Raw genomic sequence first — 21482 nt, 5'->3', positions numbered from 1 at the left:
AGGTGGCAAAAAGAAGAGATCCTTGCCCACTCTGAACGCCTCCTTATATTGACCCAAGGAAGCACCTATTAATAGTCCTCCTTCATAATACTCCCTTAAAGAAGTATACCATGCCCATAATAAACCTCTTGCCATAATACATCACTTGATCCCAAAAGTAAAGGCCAAGTGCAATCCCCGTAGAATTTCTCCAAGGGCCTGGTTCTGTTTGAGACCCTGTTCTTGGGAGCCTGTGGATAAAGATGAGCTGTTTGATTTTGAATTTTCAAAAGGTATTTTACAAAGTCCCACATGAAAGACTCCTCAGGAAACTAAAAAGTCATGGAATATGAGGGGGTGTTCTGTTGTAGTTTGGTAGCTGGTTAAAAGACAGGAAAGAAGAGAATAAGACTCTGGTCAGTATTCTATATGGAGAAAGGTCTTTATTGGAGTGTGTCAGGGATCTGTACTGGGACCTGTGCTTTTAACATTCATTAATGATTTGGAAAAGGGAATAGTGAGTGAGGTGATTAAATCTGCAGGTGACACCACATTATTCCAACATTTTTAAAAGAGGAACAGGTTGCGGGGAACTGCAGAAGGATCTTGTGAAAGCAGAGACCAGGAAACTGCATGGCAGATAAAATTTAATGTGGAAAAGTGCAAAGTGATGCACATAAAGAAAAATAATCCCAACAAAAAGTACAAAATGTTGGATTACATATTAGGCATCACCACCAGGTAAAGGACTATGAGGTTTTTGTGGATAATACATTGAAATCCTCAGCTCAGTGTGTGGTAGTGGCGGTGGCCAAAAAAGCAAATGGAATGTTAGGAATGATCCAAAAAGGAATGGAGAATAAAATGTAGAATATCATATTCCCTCTGTATCAATCCATGGTGCAACCATACTTGAAGTATTATGTGCAGTTTTGGTAGCCCCATCTCTTAAAAGACCACGGAACTAGAAAGGCAACAAAAATGATTAAGGGAATGGAATGGCTCTCCTTTGATGAGAAGCTATGCAGGCGAGGGATCTTCAGCCTGGAGAAGAGATGACTGAGAAGAAACATGATGGAAGTTTTTATAAAATCTTGTGTGATGCGGCATGGTTGACACCACCTACTGGCCCATAGGTGGGACCAGCTGGAGCTTCACCTATACCAGATGCCTCCTCCACAGGTTGAATCCTTGGGTTCTGGCAGCTGACCGGACTTAGGTAGGTCCCTGGAGCTAAGATGAGTGACAGTCCAATCTGAACAAGGGTCAAGACAGGCAGCAGACAGGCCAGAGATAGGGGCAGGCAGCAGACAATAGAAGGTTAGGGGCCAGACCAGGAGCAGGATCCAGGTAGTCAGTCCAAGGGTCAGGATCCAGGTAGTCAGTCCAAGCAAACAGGACAGAAAAGACAGACAAGGCCAACAGGACAAGCAAGGAAGGGGAAACAAGCAGGACTAGGAGCAAATGTAGGCAGGCGAGGAACCAGACAAGGAACAGAACACAGGGAAGGATGGAAACACAAGGAAACAAACCAAGAATGCAGAACAAGTCAAGACTAGCAACACACAAACACCAGGAGACCTGTTGCTAAGGTGTTGGCTGGTTCCAAGAGATTTCCTTATATATGCCTGGAGGATGTGACGACATCAGCCAGTGTCCCAGGAAGTCCCGACTAGGGGACCTATAAAGGCAGTCCAGAGTTGGAGGTAGTTTTATCTCGGGTCATTGGAACAGCATGCAGCAGATCAGGGGCTTAACATTTTGATTGAGATGAAAGAGTTATTTACCCTCTCAATAGTAAAACAAGGGGACAGTCTATGAAACAAATAACAGCAGATTTAAAACAAATAGAAGGTACCTTTTCACCCAATACACAATCAGGCTGTGGAATCTGTTGCCAGAGGAGCTGGTTAAGGTGACTAGCATAGCAGGATTTAAGAGGTAAGGAACAAGCTCCTGGAGGAAAAGTCCATAAAGCATTATTAGCTAGCTGGACTAGGGAAATCCATTGCTATTCCTGGGAAAGTTAACAAGAAATAGATGACCTTTTTGGGATCTGCCAGGTACTTGTGACATAAACTGGCCACTGTCACAGAAGGGGATGCTGCCGCAGTATGGGATTTCTTTTGTTACGTTCTTATCCTCCTACAGCTCTGTACCTTCATCACTGCAAGAAGCTCTCCCATGAGGGACATTCCTCTTTTTTTTCCTCTACACCCTCTTCTCTACTCAGATTTTGATCCTGTTAACTTTGCCCTTGTTCCCTACATTTTCCCTTCCTTTTTCTCTCTGTTATTGATGTTTGCATTATTATTAATAGAAAGAATAACTTATGGTAAGTAGGCTAGCCACAGAAATAAGGTACAGTATATAATATTTTGCACTGACCTCAAGATTTCAACTGATGTCCTTCCATCTTATTGGGCCTATGAATTGCCCAATAGATCTTCAACCTCTTGCAGAAATTCTCTTTGAGTGAATGTATTCATCATCTGAATCAGGCTAACAGTTTTTTTAGGAATATTTGGGAGATGGGTTCAACCTCTACCCCCTATCTCACCTCCTATGGTTCCCATCTCTCTTTCTTCCTAAGTAGGATAGCACCATAACCTCTGGGTGGATTATTTGACTCCAAAAACAGTTGCTGGTTAAAGTGACCTTCAAGCAAGGGTACTATCTGTTAGAAGAATATGTTTTCCTGTTCAGGTTTTTACAAACTGTAAAAAAAAAATAAAAATTATATTATTTTAAAAGCAGTGCAGTATCTTAACGTTAGATAGATACCCGGATTAGTTGTCTCTTGATTGAGTTATCCTTTTCTTAGCACCCAGCTCCCCCAGGTAGCAAGGCAAATGTATTGTCTCAGAAGGATGAGGATAACTCAGTGGAAACGTCTTCCTCAAGCACAGTGCACAAACCTAAACATTTTGTTATGGTGCCATCAGTACAAAATTGATTATATGCATCAGGGTAGTATCTGATAAGTCCTTACACAAAGTAAAACAACTTTTAGACTTTGAGAAACACAAGGACCTGTCTTGCCATGAAAGCTGTCTGTATTACAAGGATTGCTCATATGTCCTGGAGGGCAGTTTATAGTGTAGGTTTTGCACCTCTGCCACAATTTTCTGCTTAGTGACCATTTTGGGATATGAGACAGGAAATCTCATCAACCATTCCTTCTGATGACCACAACCAAATTCAATTGGCAAGAAATATATACTATACTGTGAAGTCTGAGCTCTCTGCAAGGTACTATGAGTCAAATCCTAAGAAGTATTTCTTAGGATTTTTTGATTCTGGGCATCGGTGTCAATGGACTTCATTGTGAAATTGCCCCCAACAGGAGAAAGCTATAGTGTTAGTTTTTGTGTATTTACTCATCAAGATGGCACACTTTGTTCTGACTTTGTGGGTCTTCTTATGCCAAATAGTATAACTTGTCACTTGACAGCTCATGATCAAAGTTGTGTAACTCCATGGGCTTCCAAGGAATATCATTTCTGAGTTGGGATCCCAGTTTAATTCTGAGTTTTGATAAAAATGTAACTGTCCCAGGGGAATGGTTGCTTTTGTCTACAGTAGATAAATGGATCACTTGGAAAGGGTTAACCAGATCCCACGATGCTTTTCAACTTTCACTCAGATACTTGAGTCAATCTGCTATATATTATAGTACTAACCACTCCTTAATTTTCAGAAACCCCTTCTTTGCTGATTACTGATTACATCTCCACTTTCATCTGATGATGCCACTAAAGTTCCTGTAGCTCTAGATTGGCTAACTCATCTTCAGGACCCCCATGCTCATCTTGTGCAATAACTAGAGGAAGCCAGTGTGCTCTGTAACAGTCATGCTGTGACTGCCTTTGAGCTGCTCCTAGGGGCTGATCAGCATCTAAAAACTCACTGTCCTTTAGTCAAGTTCACTCACTTTGAATTGAGTCCTTACCATTTTCCATTCAGTACTGCTGAAATCTTATCTTGCTAACTCGTTCATAGACCATCAAGTTTCAGCTCCATCTCCAGTGATAGTTGAGAGCCAAAAATAATTCTTGGTAAAGAAATAGTAGACTTCAAGATAATCCAAAATTTATTTATTGCCTCTTCTCCCCATCAGTCAGGTTTCAGGATATCCCTAATGAATATATATGAAAAATATTTGGATGCATTACCTCCACTGTAGGTAAATATATTTCATTCAGATTCATTAGAAATATCCTGAAAACCCAACTACATGGAGGAAGAGAACCTGGGACTATTTTGAGCACTACTGAAATAGGGTATGTACTGTGTAATGTATCAGGGCTAAGAATGTTTAGCATAGTTTTAAATGGAAGTAGCCACTTTTGCCCTCTTGTTCTGATGAAGGTTTATCTTTTTTTTAATTTTGTTGTGATGAAGATGTTTTTCTTATATTTTCTGTTTAATCCAGGATTGAGAAGCTGACCATAGAGTAGGCAGGAAGAGCATGTCATTGCCAGTGCTGGAAGCTGGTAATGTCCATGGCTGTGATTGATAATGGCCCTGGGGCATGCTAGCTTTTATTTTATTGTTTGTAATTCTTAATATTTCTTTATTTTGAAAAAGCAGCACTAGGTATAAGTTACAGGGATTATCCTTACTCTATACTAAAAAAAAAAAGTAGAAAATTTTTATGTAAGACTGTTTATTGCAAAAATAAAACAAACATTTAACATGCAGGATCTGACGCATGTCAAACTACAGAAGAGAAATACAGTCACTATTTTATAGTTTGTCCCGCCACAATGTCCCCAAGCCCTAGTAAAGGTAGAATGTTTGTAATTCCTAATTTTTGCCTCAAGTTGCTCCTTTGGCTTGGAACCTAATCAGCAAATTCAATCCTAATTTTTTATATTTTTGTTTGTTAAAAGGGAGAGAATACTTTTGTGCCTGAAAAGTTCTCAAGAGTCCAGGCCCTCTCCTGATTCCTTGATTAAGGTAAGAAAACATTCAGCATGATATCTTAAAGATAAACTCAGTTAAGGGTTTCTTTGGGGGTTATCTTTGATTTGCTTTTTTAAAAATGCAAATCCTTTAAAAATCATGCTCGTTCCTATCAGGGTTAACACAGTGCATAGAATGTGGGTTCCTGCCTCAGGTGTCACTCTAAGCCCTGGAGATAAGAAACTGGGTGCAGAGAAACATAACAAAGGGATTGCTGAATTTTTTTTTTTTTTTGATAAGTAATTTGTAGCTTTTTTTTAATACACCATTTCTTTGGATATTTCAGATTATGCTTTGAATGATTTGTTTGCTAATCATGTATGGGCTCTTGATTAATATTCTGTACAATAAACTGATTGTGTTCTAAAAGCACATTTTTGAGCCGTGCTCTGGTAATGAGTTTTGAAATGTGTATGTATGTAGCCCCAATTTAGGGTGTTGACTGAATTTTGTAGGAGCCACACTTAGTCCTGGGGCTAAGTCCCCCCCCCCCCCCTTTAAATCTAGCCCTCCGTTCTTTTGCCCAAAGTGTGGATTCTTTTCTAATGGGGGAAGGTGTGCAGGTGGAATCCTTTCTCTGTGTGTTACTGAAAACTCTTAGGTGTAGGTGCACTGAATGGAAAAGGCAGGATACTCTGCTTATGTTTCAAATTAAAATGTACTGTGCTTCATTCTAAATTTGCATCAACAAAGCTTTGTTCAGACTGGTCTATTTCCATACACTTCTCTTCTCTTTCTGTCATGTCCCTTAACTCCTGAGATTTCTTTATCCTCCAAAGATTGGAAAGATGAGTATCCCAGGTGGTGGGGGTATCTTATGTGTAGTGGAATCCCTTCCCAAATAATACCTGAGATCCAAAGTGAACTCCAGATCTTCAAAAAAAAAAAAATTGTCCTGTATCCCAGAGGATATTTGGACCTCTCTGGATGAAATGGTCTTTGCCTGGGAAAACCAGATTTTCACCTTTCCCAACACTGGTCGGTAGTATGGTTGGCATCTGAAGAGCGATTGCTTCTTGCTATGATCATAGCTATGTCATAATCCTCAACCTCCTTCCTCCTCCCCCATGGCCCAGCCCACCCATCCCCAGCAAAAACTTTTCATTTGTCTAGTTCCAGCAGCCTCTAAGGCTCCTGCTGCAATCTGCTTGTGATCCTTCCACTAGCTCCCCCTTCTGCCGTAATCCTCATGCCATTCTTCCACTATCACTCCCTACCTTCCCTCTCCTCCTCCTGCCATAGAATTTACTCTGTATACATCAGAGAATGATGGTCCTCGCTGTTCCTTGTTCACTCTTATACTTTATTTAAATAAGCAATATGTTAGCAGTTTGTATTCATTACCCTAGATCCATTTTTCACCCTTATACTTTATTTAAATAATCAATATGTTAGCAGTTTGTATTTATTACCCTAGATCCCAGTTTGATGTAACCCTTGTTCTATGTAATGGTTTTACAAAAAAAGTTGTTTCATGTTTCGCTGTAAACCGATGTGATATGTATTTTTACATGAATGTCGGTATAAAAAAAGCTCTAAATAAATAAATGTCAGATTCTTAAGGGTTGAGAGAGGTTTTGTTCATGTGTTTCTATTATAAAACTAGTGTTCAGCAGCCATCACTTAAAAAAAAAAAAAAAAAGGCTTTTGTATGCTCGGTGCTTTTGTGTCAACCTTTGCCGGCAGTGTCAATGCCTCGATACACCGTTTGGAGTTTAGATGGCTCAAGGATGAAGAAACGGGACTCAGAACTGTCTTTAAAACATTGTTTTCTATCAGGGTCATTCGATTAGAATCTTATCGGAAAAAGATATTTTGGTCCATAAATTGCCTATGTGAAAGCAGGAGGTAAAAGTACGTACTACTCTTCTTTCAGAATTCCAGTACCACATTTTTGATTAACCTTCTCTTTACCCTGAGAGCCTATCTGAAAACGGCTTCTATAAGAGTATTCCATTATCTTCAACCCATTGTTAAATGATAACATTCTTGGCACTGATGTGATTGACCAACAAATCCCCCTGATGAAGCTAATTTAGTGAAATAGTGGCCTCTGTTGTGGTTCATCTTGGAAAGAGACTGTACATACTGGTTGATACATTCCAAACTAATTTTGTATACATTGTATCCTTTTTGTGAGGGTTGCGGTTAAGAGTGATACAAATTGAAAATTCACATGTATATCTGTTTGGGTTCCCTTTTGTAAGAAAGATCACTCATTAAAAGTTTTATCTTTTGGTATGCATGTGGTGAAGAATGCTGTAAGATTGGGTTTGATGTGAGGTACGTCTGAGTTGTACCTTTAATTTTATAGGGCTTGGAAACATAGAAACATAGAAATGACGGCAGAAGAAGACCGAACGGCCCATCCAGTCTGCCCAGCAAGCTACGCACTTTATCCTTTTTTTTTTTTTTTTTAAATTTTTTTAAATCTTTTACTCTCTCCCACCTGTTACTACTGGCTTCCAGTACCCTCCACCCCACCACCAATGTAGAGAGCAGCACCGGATCTGCATCCAAGTGAACATCCAGCTCAATTAGGGGGTAGCAACTGCTGCAATAAGCAGGCCACACCCCTGCCCCATACTCTTACCCACCCCTGTTTTTTTGTTTTTTTTTGGAGATGGTAGCCCTCCATCCTTCCAGTTTGACGGCTATTGAAATATATATTGCTTGATATGTGAAACTTTTGGGCAAAACATTTCTTGGTGACAAAGGGTTAAAAATATTAAATTGAGACATAAAAAAATATTTTATTGCTCAGTTAAATTGATTCCCTTTAATTTTTTGACCTAGAGGGTGCCTACCTACATTTTATAATGTGTTTGATATCCCATTTATTTTTACAATATAATGTTATTGATGTAGGATGAGTTCTGTCCCTGTAAACTACTTGACAAATTCAGAACATACATTTAAACTCCAGAAAACAGAGGTCAAGGAAGATCTCTAAATTCCAAACTTAAAGAAGCATTGTTGGGGTAGCCCTGTCCTTCAGGCATATCACTGTATTTTGTGGAGCAGAGGATATGGGTTTGGATGCCCTTCTTTTATGGGGCAAATTGGGCCTGAATGTGCTGTGGAAGGTACACAGAGAGGAAGAAAAAATGGCTGCCACTACGTTAACTATCTCTGGCAGTCAGCAAGCTACACTGAAGGTACGTCTAGGAGCAGGAGCCCCTAAAGCCCTTGGGTTGATAAAGGGTCTTGGAGCCAGCTGACCATGCTCTGTAGGAAGGGAGAAATGAAAGACGGAGGGCAACAAAATAAGGGAAAACTGTTAAAACAAAAAACAGATTTGAGTAGTAAATTCACAAATGCAACCTTCAAAAGGATAAGATAAGAAGCAGCTTGCATTCCAGTTTTGAATTATTTTTTTTTCAATTTGTCATCCTGGTAGCCAGAAAGGGGGGGGAGGCATCTGCTCTGAGCCTAGACTATCAGTAACATATTTGCTGGGCCTAAATCTGAAAAACACAAAAGAGAAAACCCCATTTAGTTCATATCCTACAGAAGGTCAGAGTCAGCGACAAAGGCACTGGTTACTAGGGGTGCGCATAGAAACAAATTTTGCTTTGGTTTTCTGTGTCATTCATTTTGTTCAGCCATCCCTGCATCTCTAGCTGGTTCCCTCCTCTTAAAAAATTCCCTTTTGAAATTGATAGGAGGGCTTCTGGTCCTCTTCCTATGCCTCTCCATTACCTCTGAGACTTGTGTTTACCCCAGATCGCTCTGGCGGAAGAATATCCTTTCCTTTACCATTGCCATATCTGCCTCTAATGCTAGTGTCATGGAGTTTATTAAAACAGATCACTAGTGGGTTAAACAGATAACTAGTGGGTTAAACTGCAGCAAACAGTCGGGCATTTTGAGCAGGGCACAGAAGTCCAGTGCCGCCTTGATTTCACATCATGATAAGTGTTTACTTTTTTTCTGTGGACATACTTTGCAATGTGGATAAGCAGATAACAGATGTGAATAGTGTTCAAATACTGAAAATTATTGAAAGAAAAAGAAAATATTAAGAAAGAAAATATCAAAAGAAAAAAATAGAACCAACTGGGTTTATTTCTTTTTACAGAAAATCTATAGCAACAAACCCGATGATTATAACATAAGTGGTGGTGAGCAATTCACTTTATAATGGGTTACAAATCCCATATTAATTTAAGTGAATAAAATGCAACACGACAAAGTGTAAACATTTGGCTCCCAAATGAGGGTTGTAGTTAATACATGACACATCATTGGCATTCTATATAACATGGTTTTCTTTCTGTTAGAATTATTTTTTTTTTCCGGCATTTTTTCGACGAAGTCAGTTAGTGTGCACTAATGGGCCTTACTGCGCACTAACAACCAGTTAGTGCGCGCAAGGCGCCAACCAAGATAGAGCACACTGGCTAGATGTTAATGCGCATAAAAGCTCGTTAGTGCGCACTAACATGCTAGTGCGTTCTAATAGAACTTACAGCATACTAAGTATGTAGTAGTGCGCTGTAACTAATGTTGGTGAGCACTAAAAAATTGCAGCTTAAAAATGAAAAAGTATCAATTCAGAGGAGTTAGCTAGAAAGACAGTGTGCACTAACGGAGTTACTGTGCACTAACAGATTTATTTATTTATTTATTTATTTATTTAAATATTTTTATATACCGACATACACTTTGTGTATCACATCGGTTTACATAGAATCATGAATTTGGCATAGTAGCGTTTTACAGGGACCTAGTCATATATACAAGTAACTTGCAAAAGAATAAATGCAAACACAGAAACTTAGCTTAAAGCGAGTAACATGAGCTTGATTTACAGTATTTACAGAGGATTCATAAATAGAACGGCTTGTAAGGGGTAGGGAGTGGAAGCTGAGATGAGGTTAAAAAGGGGGGGGACTAGTGTGAGAAGAAAAAGATAGGAGGGGGTTGGGAGGGAAGAGGCCTGGGGGAGAGCGTAGGGGAGGGAAGGAGGGGGGTGAGAGCTAGAGATGGGTTCAGGGAGGTGTTTAGCCAGTGTCAGTATTCGCCTGTTTAAACAGCCAGGTCTTAAGTTTCTTCTTGAATTTCTTTGGGCAGAATTCCTGGCATAGTTTAACTGGCATAGAGTTCCATAGGGTGGAACCGGCTATAGAAAGCGATTGAGCTGTTGTTGAAGCAAGGTTGTAGAGAGATATGTAGTGTGCAGTAACTCCGTTAGTGCGCACTACCACGAAATACAATTTTTTGCCGTTTCGTCAAAATGCGCTTCGGTTTTCAGGACTAACAATCATGAATTAGGCAATATCGTTGATATTTTCTAAATCGTGAAAAGCTAATTTACATCCCTAATATTAACTAGATAGTGTCATGGTATGGATTTAGTTTTTGCTTGCCATCCTTCAAACATGTACATCCAGAAAGCAAAAATGCAGTTGATCAAAACAGTTCTAAACCAAAATGACCAATAAGCCAATATTCAATGTTTAATTTTCACTGAGCAGATATATTGTGAATGTGGACCCTTGAACCAGCTTGAGAGTTGAAAGATCCACTGAAGGAGCCTACAGTGGCACTCGTAGCCGGGAGGCGGAACTGGACCAAGAGATCTGACAGGAACTTCACCTATACCAGCCCTCGTTCCTCGCAGGTTGAGCCCTTGGGTGCCGGGGCCGGCAGGACGTAGGCGAAGGTCTCCTGGAGAAGGAAGTCCGGTAGGTGGTCTGAGTCGAGGCTGGCAGAAGACTGAGGAGACAGAGACAGTCCAGGAGTCAAGGCAGGCAGCGAGGGTGCAACACGAGGAACCAGACCGGAGGTTGGGGCAGGCAGCAGACAAGCCGAGGTCAGAGAACACACCAAAGGTCAGGATGGGCAGCAGACAGAGGAATCCAGGAACCAGGCCAAAGAAGCAAGCGAAGACAGGAGTAGGAACAGGAGCTGGTACCATAGGAACAGGGATGAGCTGGAACTGGCAGGAACACAGGAACTCTGGAACAGAATCAGGAATAGCAACTAGCTACTCTGGAGAGTCGACCTGTTGCCTAAGGCAAAGCAGAGAGGTTAGAAGTGGCCTTATATAGGCCTCTGCCGGTGACGTCGGGTTTGGGGCCGGGCCGAGGTTTCCCGCCGCGGCCCCTTTAAATTATGGCCTGCGTGCGCGCGCGCCTAAGAGGCGGAGTCCCCTGAAGAGGTCGGCGACGTCTCCCTCGTGGGGAGAATGCCGCAGGAAGGCTCCGCCGCAGATTGCGCCGGCATGGGGAAGCCAGCGGGAAGCACCGGCGTCTGCTGGTAAGAGAGGGGGGACTCGGCTGCGGCTGTCTGCGGCCAGGATTCCCAACAAGATATCTCTAAAAGCCAACTGTGTGAGGAAGAAACACAATCGGCAACTCCCAGGCACCTCCATTTTTTTTTTTCACATTTTTTTTCTTGGGTTAATTTTGCTGTTATGGGGGGAGAGAGAGAAACCTGCTAAAAGCACATGGTGTGAGTTCTGTACAGCAAAACCAAAACTGAATAAAGAGCAACATGGCCCTTTTAAAGACACAATTCAATATAGAGGCTTTTGATTTATACTTTGTAAAGCCATGGAGTATCCTTAGAGAGATTTTTAATAGCAATCGTAGGTCTTTTTATGATTTTCTTTTGTCTATTTTCTAGTGTTGGGCTACTCTTCCCTTAGTTCTCTTCGCTTTGTATTGTGGTAAGATTTCCCTAATTGTGTTGAGTGAGGATGCAATTTTGACAGATGTTATAGACAGACAGGACTTAATAAGGACATTCTTTCTCAGCTATGATCAGACATAGACACTGTTGGAACCATAAGGTGAAACTGTCTGCCATTCCTGTCTAACCTCCCCCTGTCCTCTTACTGAGCAGTGAGCTACCTTGGCAGCTCCCTGGAATATACAGACAAACTCATACCTGGCTGATTCTGTACAATTTAAACCCGTATAACTACACTGTCTCTTCACTGACCTGATGAAGGGAACAAAGCTCTTAAACTAGTTACTGATGTATTGCAGTATTCCAATAAAAAGGTAATACCTATAACCTGTTTTGTCAACTTACTTTTTTTTTATGTATTTGATCTGTATTTCACTTTTCAGGCACCTCAAAGCAGATTACAATTCTACATATTCAAGTGAACTAACATGGCAACTATAATACTTTGTTAAAAGGAGGCTGCAAAATGTTTTTCTGAGTTTTTAGGGGCTTAGTATAAGAAAATGTAGATATCCATATAGAAGGCTTTACAGGGAAATATAGTTTGGCAGAAAGCACTTGTTGTTTTAATAACAAACTTACAACATAAAAATTTAGGAAGCACCATATATTGGAATGGATCAGACCCAGATTTGTATCCTCTTCCTATATAAATTCTTATTCTGTTTAGGCTATTTAGATTGCCTAATTTAGTTCAAAGTCTATTTCTATAGATTCTTAAAATAACAGAAGGTCCATTTCCTTTCATCTGTACAGGGAAATATCCGTGATACATATGCAGAATGTGCCATTCACATGTATGTATTGGACAGACACACACACACACAATGACGGAATTAGCACTTGTTACAAAATATTTATTTATTTATTTTTAGGTTTTTATATACCGGAAGTTCCTGTATACAATACATATCACTCCGGTTCACAATTAACAGAGAAAACTATCGCCGGGAAGGCGGTTTACATGGAACATACATGGAACATGGAACATATCGAATAAACTATAATAAAGTACAATCTAATTTAAAACAACTGAAATAAACTTAGGAAATAACTTGGTACATGTAACTGAAGCAAGATGAACATTACATTATTGCTGCAAGGCAAGGCTGGATGTTTGTTCTTATTGCATCCCACTCAGCCTGGGTAGTACCAATTCAGCCCCTTTTAGTATATGATAGATGTGTCCAATATATGCACAGATGTTTTTCTAAAAATATATTGTATGGATAATTGTCTGAACTTGGTATATTCAGGAAAAGTTGGTTTAATTCCTTTATGTCACAAAACACTTTTATTAAACAAATCTGTTTTTGCATTAACATAACTTACCTCCACTTTGAACAAGTGTCAACTTGCGGAATGGAAGCCTCTTGCATAGTTTACTTGTGGCTTAAGCTGCTTTTTTTTTGTTTTTTTGTTTTGATTCATGACTGGTGACTTTTTGTGCTCTTCATCTCAAGGCAACATTTGCTCTTGTTTATCTGAGCTATATAGAAAATCATGCGCTACACTGCAGGTTTTGCTAATAACCATTTTCTGTGCTTATGTTTAAATATTAGGCCTTCCCTCCTGCTGGTCATGCTTAGTATTATCTCTGTTTTCTCCCTATCGCTTTTTTTTTGCTGGTTGTGAGCGCCAGGTGAATCATGCTTTAGGGCAGCTTTCCAACCTGCCTCTTCAGCATACTCGTGCATTCTGTGCTCAGGTTGTAGGGAATTCCAGCTGCGCATCATATCAGGCTTGCTGTAGCACAAAGCACTATCCACTAGCTCACTGGATTGATCCTTATAGTAGGAAGCATATTGTTTTGAAATAGTTATTTAAAATTTGCCATCATATCTTTGATATTCAGATTTAGCTGGCTAAATGGCACTGTTTGAATAATCTGGCTGTAGTCAGCGGCTACCACTTAGCTAGCTAACTTTTTTATCCTGCCAAAGTGCCAGTAAAGCAAAAGGGTGGGATGTGGTGTTCCTGAGTGCAGCCACTTGTCTTATCTAACTTATGGCTCGATACAGTAAGGCCGCGGTAAAAACAGTGCGGCAGTGTCAGGCGCACCCTTCCTCCCCGCACGCACAGTTCTCTTCACTAACTCCCCGATACTCTCCTCTAATCGCATGCAAATGCATGCCGCGGCTGTGAAGCGTTAGGGAAGGGTTATGCCCGCGCAACCCATTTTACTGTATAGGCGCTGTAACAGCGCCTATACAGTAACCTGGGTGCGCTGGTACCTGTCATTTCAAATGACATTTGAAATGACAGGCACCAGGAAGTGTAAAAAAGTGTAAAAAGTGTAAAAAACAAAAAACCTGTGTGTTATATAAAAAAATAAAACAATTTTAAATACCTGTCGGAGGGCCGTGGGTCCAGGCGGCCGGTGGGCGGCGGTCAGCCATCAGCGGCATCCGGTAGTCCCTTCTCCCTTCCTCCCTCCCTCCCCTGCCTGGATGAGCGCCAAAATCGCACGGGTGGGTCGGCAGCGGGGGGGGGGGGGGGGGGGGGGGGGCGGCAGCAGGAGCCGGGAGCGGCGGGTAGGCAGCAGCGGGGTCCGGGGGCAGCGGCAGCAGGATCCAGGGGCGGCAGTGGCAGCGAGATCCGGGGGGCGAGTAGCGGCAGCGTGTTCGATCGGGCAGGTAGGTGGGAAAAAAAGATGGCCGCCTGCACGGGGAAAGCTGCAATTGGCCGCTGAAGACGTGACGTCACACCCCGTGACGCCAAACGTCGTGACGTCACGTCTTCAGCAGCCAATTGCACGATTTTCCCGTGCAGGCGGCCATCTTTATTTTGCCACCTACCTGCCTGCCCGATCGAACACGCTGCCGCTACTCGCCCCCCGGATCTCGCTGCCGCCCCTGGATCCTGCTGCCGCTGCCCCCCCGGACCCCGCTGCCGCTGCCCCCCCGGACCCCGCTGCTGCCTACCCGCCGCCCCCGGATCCTGCTGCCGCCCCCCCCCCCCCCCCCGCTGCCGACCCACCCGTGCGATTTTGGCGCTCATCCAGGCAGGGGAGGGAGGGAGGAAGGGAGAAGGGACTACCGGATGCCGCTGATGGCTGCCCGCCACCCACCGGCCGCCTTGACCCACGGCCCTCTGACAGGTATTTAAAATTGTTTTATTTTTTTATATAACACACAGGTTTTACACTTTTTACACTTACCGTAGCAGGCCCGAGCCTTGCTACTTTTTCGTTTGTTTTTTTTTTGCTTCGGGAGGAGGGGACCGGACGGGGCTGCAGGAGACCGGACGGGACCAGGGCGGGTAAGCAATGTTTTTTACACTACACTACACTACACTAACTCCTACTAGGGGGAGGCGGTAAACTAGCACGTTAAGGCTGCGGCAGAACAGCGGGTTACGGAGGAGATAATATCAGCGCCCATTACAGTATCGCAGGGGAATAGCTAATTCCTTCATTATACAGCTTTTTCGTTCATTTACATGCTGGGTGCGGAAAGGGTTTAGGAAAGGGTTTAGGAAGCGCTAAGGACGCGTGAAACTGGAGACTGTATCGCTGGATGGCCTTACTCGTCTGTATTGTGCGCTCCCAGCACGTTACAGACCGGGAATCTTTAACTCAACGTTACTGTATCGACCTGTTAGCTGGATAACCACAGATATTCAGCCTTATCTGGTTTAGTTAGCTGGATAAGTATAGGAGAGCGATTTTGGTTATCCTAAAGTTATCCAGCTAACTTTAAGGTAGCTGAGCCGTGCTGCTGAATATCTTGGCCAAGTTAGCCAGATAAGTTAGGCAGCCAGATAGCAGCTTAGTATGGGGCCCTATGTTTTTGTGTTCTCAGTATGATCTGCATTTTGATCAGGCGGTAAAATTGGATATCACTTGCTGAAAGAACGCAGAATATATATCCAATGTGAAAGACTTCAGTACAACAATCTTTGATTTTTGCCTTTCTTTTTCCACTTTTTTTTTAAACAATATTTACATTTGATTTGTTTTCTTTTATGATCGAGACTATAAATGTGTTCATCTCTTTGCTGAGAGCTATGGAATTATGGCCCTCTGGCTTGAGGCCACTGGACCATCGCAGCTAATTGTTTTTATCTTCCTAACCATAAGCTCTTAACCTGTCAGTAGTATTGCAATTTTAACAATAATGATTTTCCACCTGATGTTTAAATAAGGGCTAAGAGAACTGGCTCAGGTCCAGTTTAAACCTCTTCTTACCTGGAAAGATGCCAATAGTCAGGGGTGAATTTGGGACAAGCCACAAATCAACTTGGATGAATTCAAGCTCTTCACAGCTAGCTTCTGAATTGTGCCCCGGCTCAGTTGGGATCTTTAGTTGGCAAATAGCACATATTACTTCACATATTTGTTTATTACCCAGTTTATAGTGTTATGTGATGGACAGTTGTGATATATATAGAGAAATTATAGTTTTCAGGGGGATGTGCAGCCCTTTTGCGAACCTAGATCACAGATGGCTAACTCCGGTCCTCAAGAGCCATAGAAAGGCCTGGTTTTCAGGATATCCACAAAGAATTTGCATGAGGTAGATTTGCATGCACTGCCTCCATTATGTGGTAATCTATCTCATGCATATTCATTATGGATATCTTGGACTGGAGTTGGCCACCCCTGGTCTAGATGCATAGATCAACATATTAGGCAGGCGTTACAGAGAAATAACCTGACATAGGAAGTTGACTCATTTAGGAACACAATTTCTGTAGTGCATTTTACTGCAAAGTTATGTGCATAATTAAAAAAAAAAAAGCCCAGTACAAGCCCATTCTCACACACAAGCGACATGTATAAATCAGGTTGTCATACAGTTAACTATAAGCACATTAACTTTATCTTTTGCAAATGCTGGGGCAGGCACAAAGTTATTCACACTGGTCTCAGGGAGGGGGTGCAGGGGATAAGAGGCTGCTGCCTTGGGATATTTGTGTTGCTGCTGTTATTCCTCCAGGCCTCCAAGCTTGAGAATGGAGGAGGACAACAGTCCAAACAAGCAGATCTAGTCCTGGTATTGCCTCATTGCATGCAGGATGTTGTCCTTGGTTTTTTTTTTTTTTAGATTTTGTCAGAATTACAACTCAGGGCTTGAAATGGGGGGGGGGGGGGGGGGGGGGGGGGAAGCAAGACTTGATCAGCCTGCTTGTATTGATCTGGATGAGGTGGCAATCCTACAGCGTTAGCTTCTGTGCCTCTGCTGTGACGCATCTCCGGATAGCCCAGGCAGCCCCAGAGGTGAATACAGTAGTTGGGTTTGCATGGAATCGATGCCACCAGGGTAGGGGCAGGGGACAGCAGTGTTGGGGAGCAGTAATGTATGAATTTTTTGCAGTGTTGCACTGCGGAGTCTGACTTATTGGAGTTTCAGTTTCTGTCTACGCATTTTAATGTCTAATTTGTGATTCATCGTTCTGTATTTGGCGAGGGTCTGTCTGTGTGATGAGTGTGTGAGAAAGGTGAGATGTTCTGCTAAAGTGTATATTCTGTGTTAGGATCTATAGCTCTCTGGAGCTGCTTCTGCCCTTTTCTCCACTACCTGTACAGGGGTGTTGAATGGGGCATGAGATAGAACAACTGATAGACCCTCCCCACTGCTCAGGCTCAAGTGCCTATACTAGAACATGTCTGACAATGCAAAGCTAAAAATCTCTATAGAATCTCCTTGCAAGGATTACTCTGCTCTATTTTAACATTCTTTATTTTTGCAGATTTGTCATGTAAACTGTAGATTGTATTATGTGACAGTGGATTGACTGAGCTGGTATGAAAAAGTTTTTTTTTATTGGACAGATTACACAGACAGAACTAAAAAAAATCTCCAAAGCACTTCAGAGCACCTAAATGCTCCCTGTGAAACGAAGCAGATTTCTGAGCCTTCTTTCTTTTAAATTGCTCTGTTCTGTTAATAATTTGTTAACCTTTTCTTTTGCATGTTTATCATGTAAACTGTAGAATCTTGTAGGGCAGAGGATTATTTGAGCTTGTACGAGAAAGTTGTTACTCGTAGTTTAAAAAAAAATAAAAGCTCTCTGCAATTTAAATGCAGTCTGTCTGTCTTTCTTCCTTCCCTCCCCTCACCTTCCGTGCCCTTTTTGTTATATAGATTGCTTCTGGGTCAAAGATTTCATTTTTGGCCAATTGACCAATTAGGTAAACCGATATTTTTACCTCTTCAGTTACTTGAAACTGCTCACAGACACAAAGACATGCTCTCTCTGTCTCTCACATGCACAAACTCTCTCGCTTTTTCTCCCCAGAATGTGCGGGCAATAGCAACCACCTCCTTGGGTCTCTGCGGCGTTGAGACACCTTCTCTCTGCTCCTACTCCTCTCTTCGGCCATGTGGGGCTGATTGATGTTACTGCTGCTCCTGCTCCTTTGGGACATGTTGGCCCGGTTAATGTTGCTCTGTTTTTTTTTTTTTCTTCTGGCACTGTGGAGCCCATACTGATGCCTCTTGCTCCTTCCAGCCGCGGCAGTTGGGCTGCCTCCTTCCCGCCCATGCGGGCCTATTGTCCCCTTTTGTGTTGGGGAGCAGTCTATAGCTAGGGATTCACCCATGTGTGAGGACTACCATCTTGCTTGTCTTAGGAGAAAGCAGAGTTGCTTACCTGTAACAGGTGTTCTCCTAGGATAGCAGGATGGTAGTCCTCAAGGTAAGCAACTCTGCTTTATAATGTATTTCTTGTTTTCTTGTAATTGCTTATATTTTATTAGTTTACTATTATGTTTATCCTGACATCTGCTTATCACAGTTTTTTTTTTTTATAAGCGGGCTATACATATTTTGAATAAATGAATAAGATTATAACAATAGTTATTAGAATGGCACTTCCAGCTATACTGGTGTAGTCTACAGACTCACACTCAGGTGGAAAAACTGGATGGGGAACTGGCTATGAAGGGGAAGGTGTTGCTGGTGGGAGATTGTAACCTATCGGATGTGGGTTAGAGTATCCCATTGGGAGACTTGGGTAGATGTAGAGAGATCCTCCAAGGGGCTTTTCTCAGACAAATGGTAACGGAGCCTATGAGGGAAGACCTATACTGGTCATGGTACTTATGAATAAAGAAAGCATCTCTAATCTCTCGTAGGTGCCTACCTGTGATCATCAGACCATCTGATTTGATATAGCGGCCAAGATGGAGAGAAGTTATACAAAGCTCAATCCTGAAATTAAAAGTTAAATATAAAAATAGCTGAATACCTTAAGTAAGCTCTGACAGGATGAGAGTAGGTAGGTGAAGTAGAACAGTGGGCAAATCTATTTATTTAAATATTTATATATCGCTTATCAACATTGCTAAGCGATTTACAAAGCAACATTCACAAATCAATGTTAGACAAAACATCTTCATAAATCAAAAGCTAAAACAAATAAGTTAAAAATCAACAATAATCAACAAGACAAAAATAGAGTATAAAACATTGTCCAACTTTAATCTCTCTATTTCCCTAAGAAATTTAAAGCCTGCTGAAAACAATCTATAGTAAGAGCAACAGATCTTTAGGCCAGCAAAGTGAGTAAAAGAGAAAAAGGAAAACCAACATGATTTACTAAAGGCATGGCTGAAAAATTATGTGCAAAATTATTAGTATACACAAAGTGCAAAAGTTAACAAAAACAAGAATACAAGAGAGAATATCTACTAAAGCTGAAAGAGCAAGGGAAAGAAGTCAGGATGGCAAATTTGTGTATGGATGAAAAAATAGCTGAGAGAAAGCAAGTTGGCTAGACTTTTTTTTCAGGTACAGTATATCTGCCAAAGGAGGAAAACCAAGTGCTGAGTTGAAAGATTGAGAGCAGAAGAGAAAAATTGTGTAGAAGAAGATGAGGAAAAAGCAGACATGCTAAACAAATACTTTTGTTCAGTGCTGAAGGTAGTAAAAATTGCTGATGGTGTGCAAGATTGCCTGTGGGAGTGGGGTAGAGGAGAGCATTTGGATGAAACTAGCAAAACCTGAAGGTGAATAATGCCATGGGACTGGAAGGGATATATCCAAGGATATTAAGGGAGCACAGAGGTTTTTGCAGATTCCGCTGAAGGATCTGTTCAATAGATCTTTGGAAATAGGCATATCCGTGCGACTAGAGAAGGGTGGATGTTGCCCATAAAGTGGCAACAGAGAGAAGGTTAGAAATTACAGGCCAGTTGGTGTTGTCAGTTGTAGAAAAATTAATGGGGATTCTACTGAAGGAAAGGATAATGGAGTATCTGTAAGCTAGCAGATTGTAGTATCTGAAGCAGCACAATCTTACCAGGGGGAGATCATGACAAATGTGGGTGACCAGAGAATTAAAATCAAGGACATGTGCTGGCTATGGTTTGCTTTGATTTCAGTAAAGCTTTTGATACTGTCTTCCATAGGAGTCTGCTAAATAAACTGAGCAGTCTGAAGGGCAAGATGATGAACTGGATTAGAAACTGGTTGAATGATAGACAACGGAGCGTAGTGGTAAATGGAATTTACCTCAAGGAGAGAGTTGGTCCTGGAGCAGATTCTGTTTGAGTGATGATGTGACAAGACTAGACAGAATGAGAAGTGATCTAAAAGTCTGAGGAATAGTCAAATGCTTGACAGTTAAGATGTAGTGCCAAAACGTACAGTTTCATGCATTTGTGGTGCAGAAATCTGGGGGAGTTGTGAAAAGCTGATGTGCTCTGACTAGGACAGAAATGTGGGGGTGATAGTATGTGATCTTTCTATTCTAGAACCACCCAGAAGTCTGGTAATTGGGCGGGGTAAAAATTACAATAAATAAATCTCAAGGTAGCAAAACGATTCGATAAGGCAATGGCCAGAGCCAGGAGAATGCTTGGATGCATAGGGAGAGGCATAGCCAGTAGAAAAAAGATAATGCCTCCGTATAGATGGTTGGCGTGGCCTCACCTTGAATACTCTCTTCAGTTCTAGAGGCTGTATCTAAAAAAGATAAGAGGACAGAGTCTGTTCAAAGACTGACAACCAAAATGGTGCAGGGTCTGCACCAAAAGATAAATGACACAAGACTGAAAGGCTGAAATATGCATACTCTAGAGGAGAAGAGAGATGGTAGGGATATGATAGACTTTTAAATATTTGAAAGGTATTAATGTTGCACAAGAGGCAAACATTTTTCAACAGAAAGAGGGAGCTGTAGGGGGGCGCGCTGACGTCACCAGCGGGAATGGCCGCCTAGCCCGAGAGCTCCTGGCTTCCTCAATTTGCGAGCGATCAAACCCACACTTTTTACACCCGAAACCTCGAAGCCTTTCGCGCAGCCAGTCGCCCATTACCCAGAGATGGCGAATTTGAAACCGGGTTGTGATTTAAAGCGTTTTACCTACGAAACCGGGGCCGGGCGAAACGGAGTCCGTGGAGGGCGCGCCGGCGGGCCTTGGTGCCGAAACCGCGGTGGACCACCCAGCTCCAGAAGTAATCTCTGACCTGCCGTCGCGGCGGAGATGCGGGACTGGTTCATAGGACTGCGGGCGGACATGAAAACAGCACAAGGCTGACCTGATGCAGCATATGGACGAGCTACGGGAGGATTTAGCTGCTCTCGGCAACCGCGTGGATGAGCTGATGTTAAGGTGGAGGGCCATGCTGATACGATCCACAAAATGGCCGACGCGCTTCAGCTAAGTATGAGGGATCAGGCACAGCTGGCTGACAAGGTGGAGGACCTCGAGAATCGGTCCCCGCCGCAATAACCTGCGCATTCGGGGGGTGCCGGAAGGAGAAAATTACCTGAACTGTGAGTCCGTGGTGCAAAACATTTTTCACTATATTATGCAGGAAAATGTACCCGAGGGGGAGGGGCCCGCGGCCGGAGGCCCTAATTTTCGCATTGAGCGTGTGCACAGG

The 21482-nt window shown here is 42.3% G+C and overlaps 1 protein-coding gene across 9 annotated transcripts in view; it reads left to right on the top strand.

The window, feature by feature from the left end:
• BMPR1B (bone morphogenetic protein receptor type 1B) overlaps window positions 1–21482 on the top strand; it is an 825728-nt gene that overhangs the window by 141745 nt on the left and 662501 nt on the right. For 7 of the 9 annotated variants that reach the window (XM_029597567.1, XM_029597519.1, XM_029597549.1 and 4 more), the window contains one exon: window positions 4875–4941. The exons of the other annotated variants lie outside the window; for them this stretch is intronic. The gene's annotated coding sequence lies outside the window, so the exon portion shown is untranslated. The remainder of the gene's footprint in view (window positions 1–4874; window positions 4942–21482) is intronic. 9 annotated transcript variants of the gene reach the window in all.

Source organism: Rhinatrema bivittatum, chromosome 1, assembly GCF_901001135.1.
Source record: "Rhinatrema bivittatum chromosome 1, aRhiBiv1.1, whole genome shotgun sequence".
Classification (NCBI taxonomy): Eukaryota; Metazoa; Chordata; class Amphibia; order Gymnophiona; family Rhinatrematidae; genus Rhinatrema; species Rhinatrema bivittatum.
This window is presented reverse-complemented; position numbering and strand designations above follow the sequence as displayed.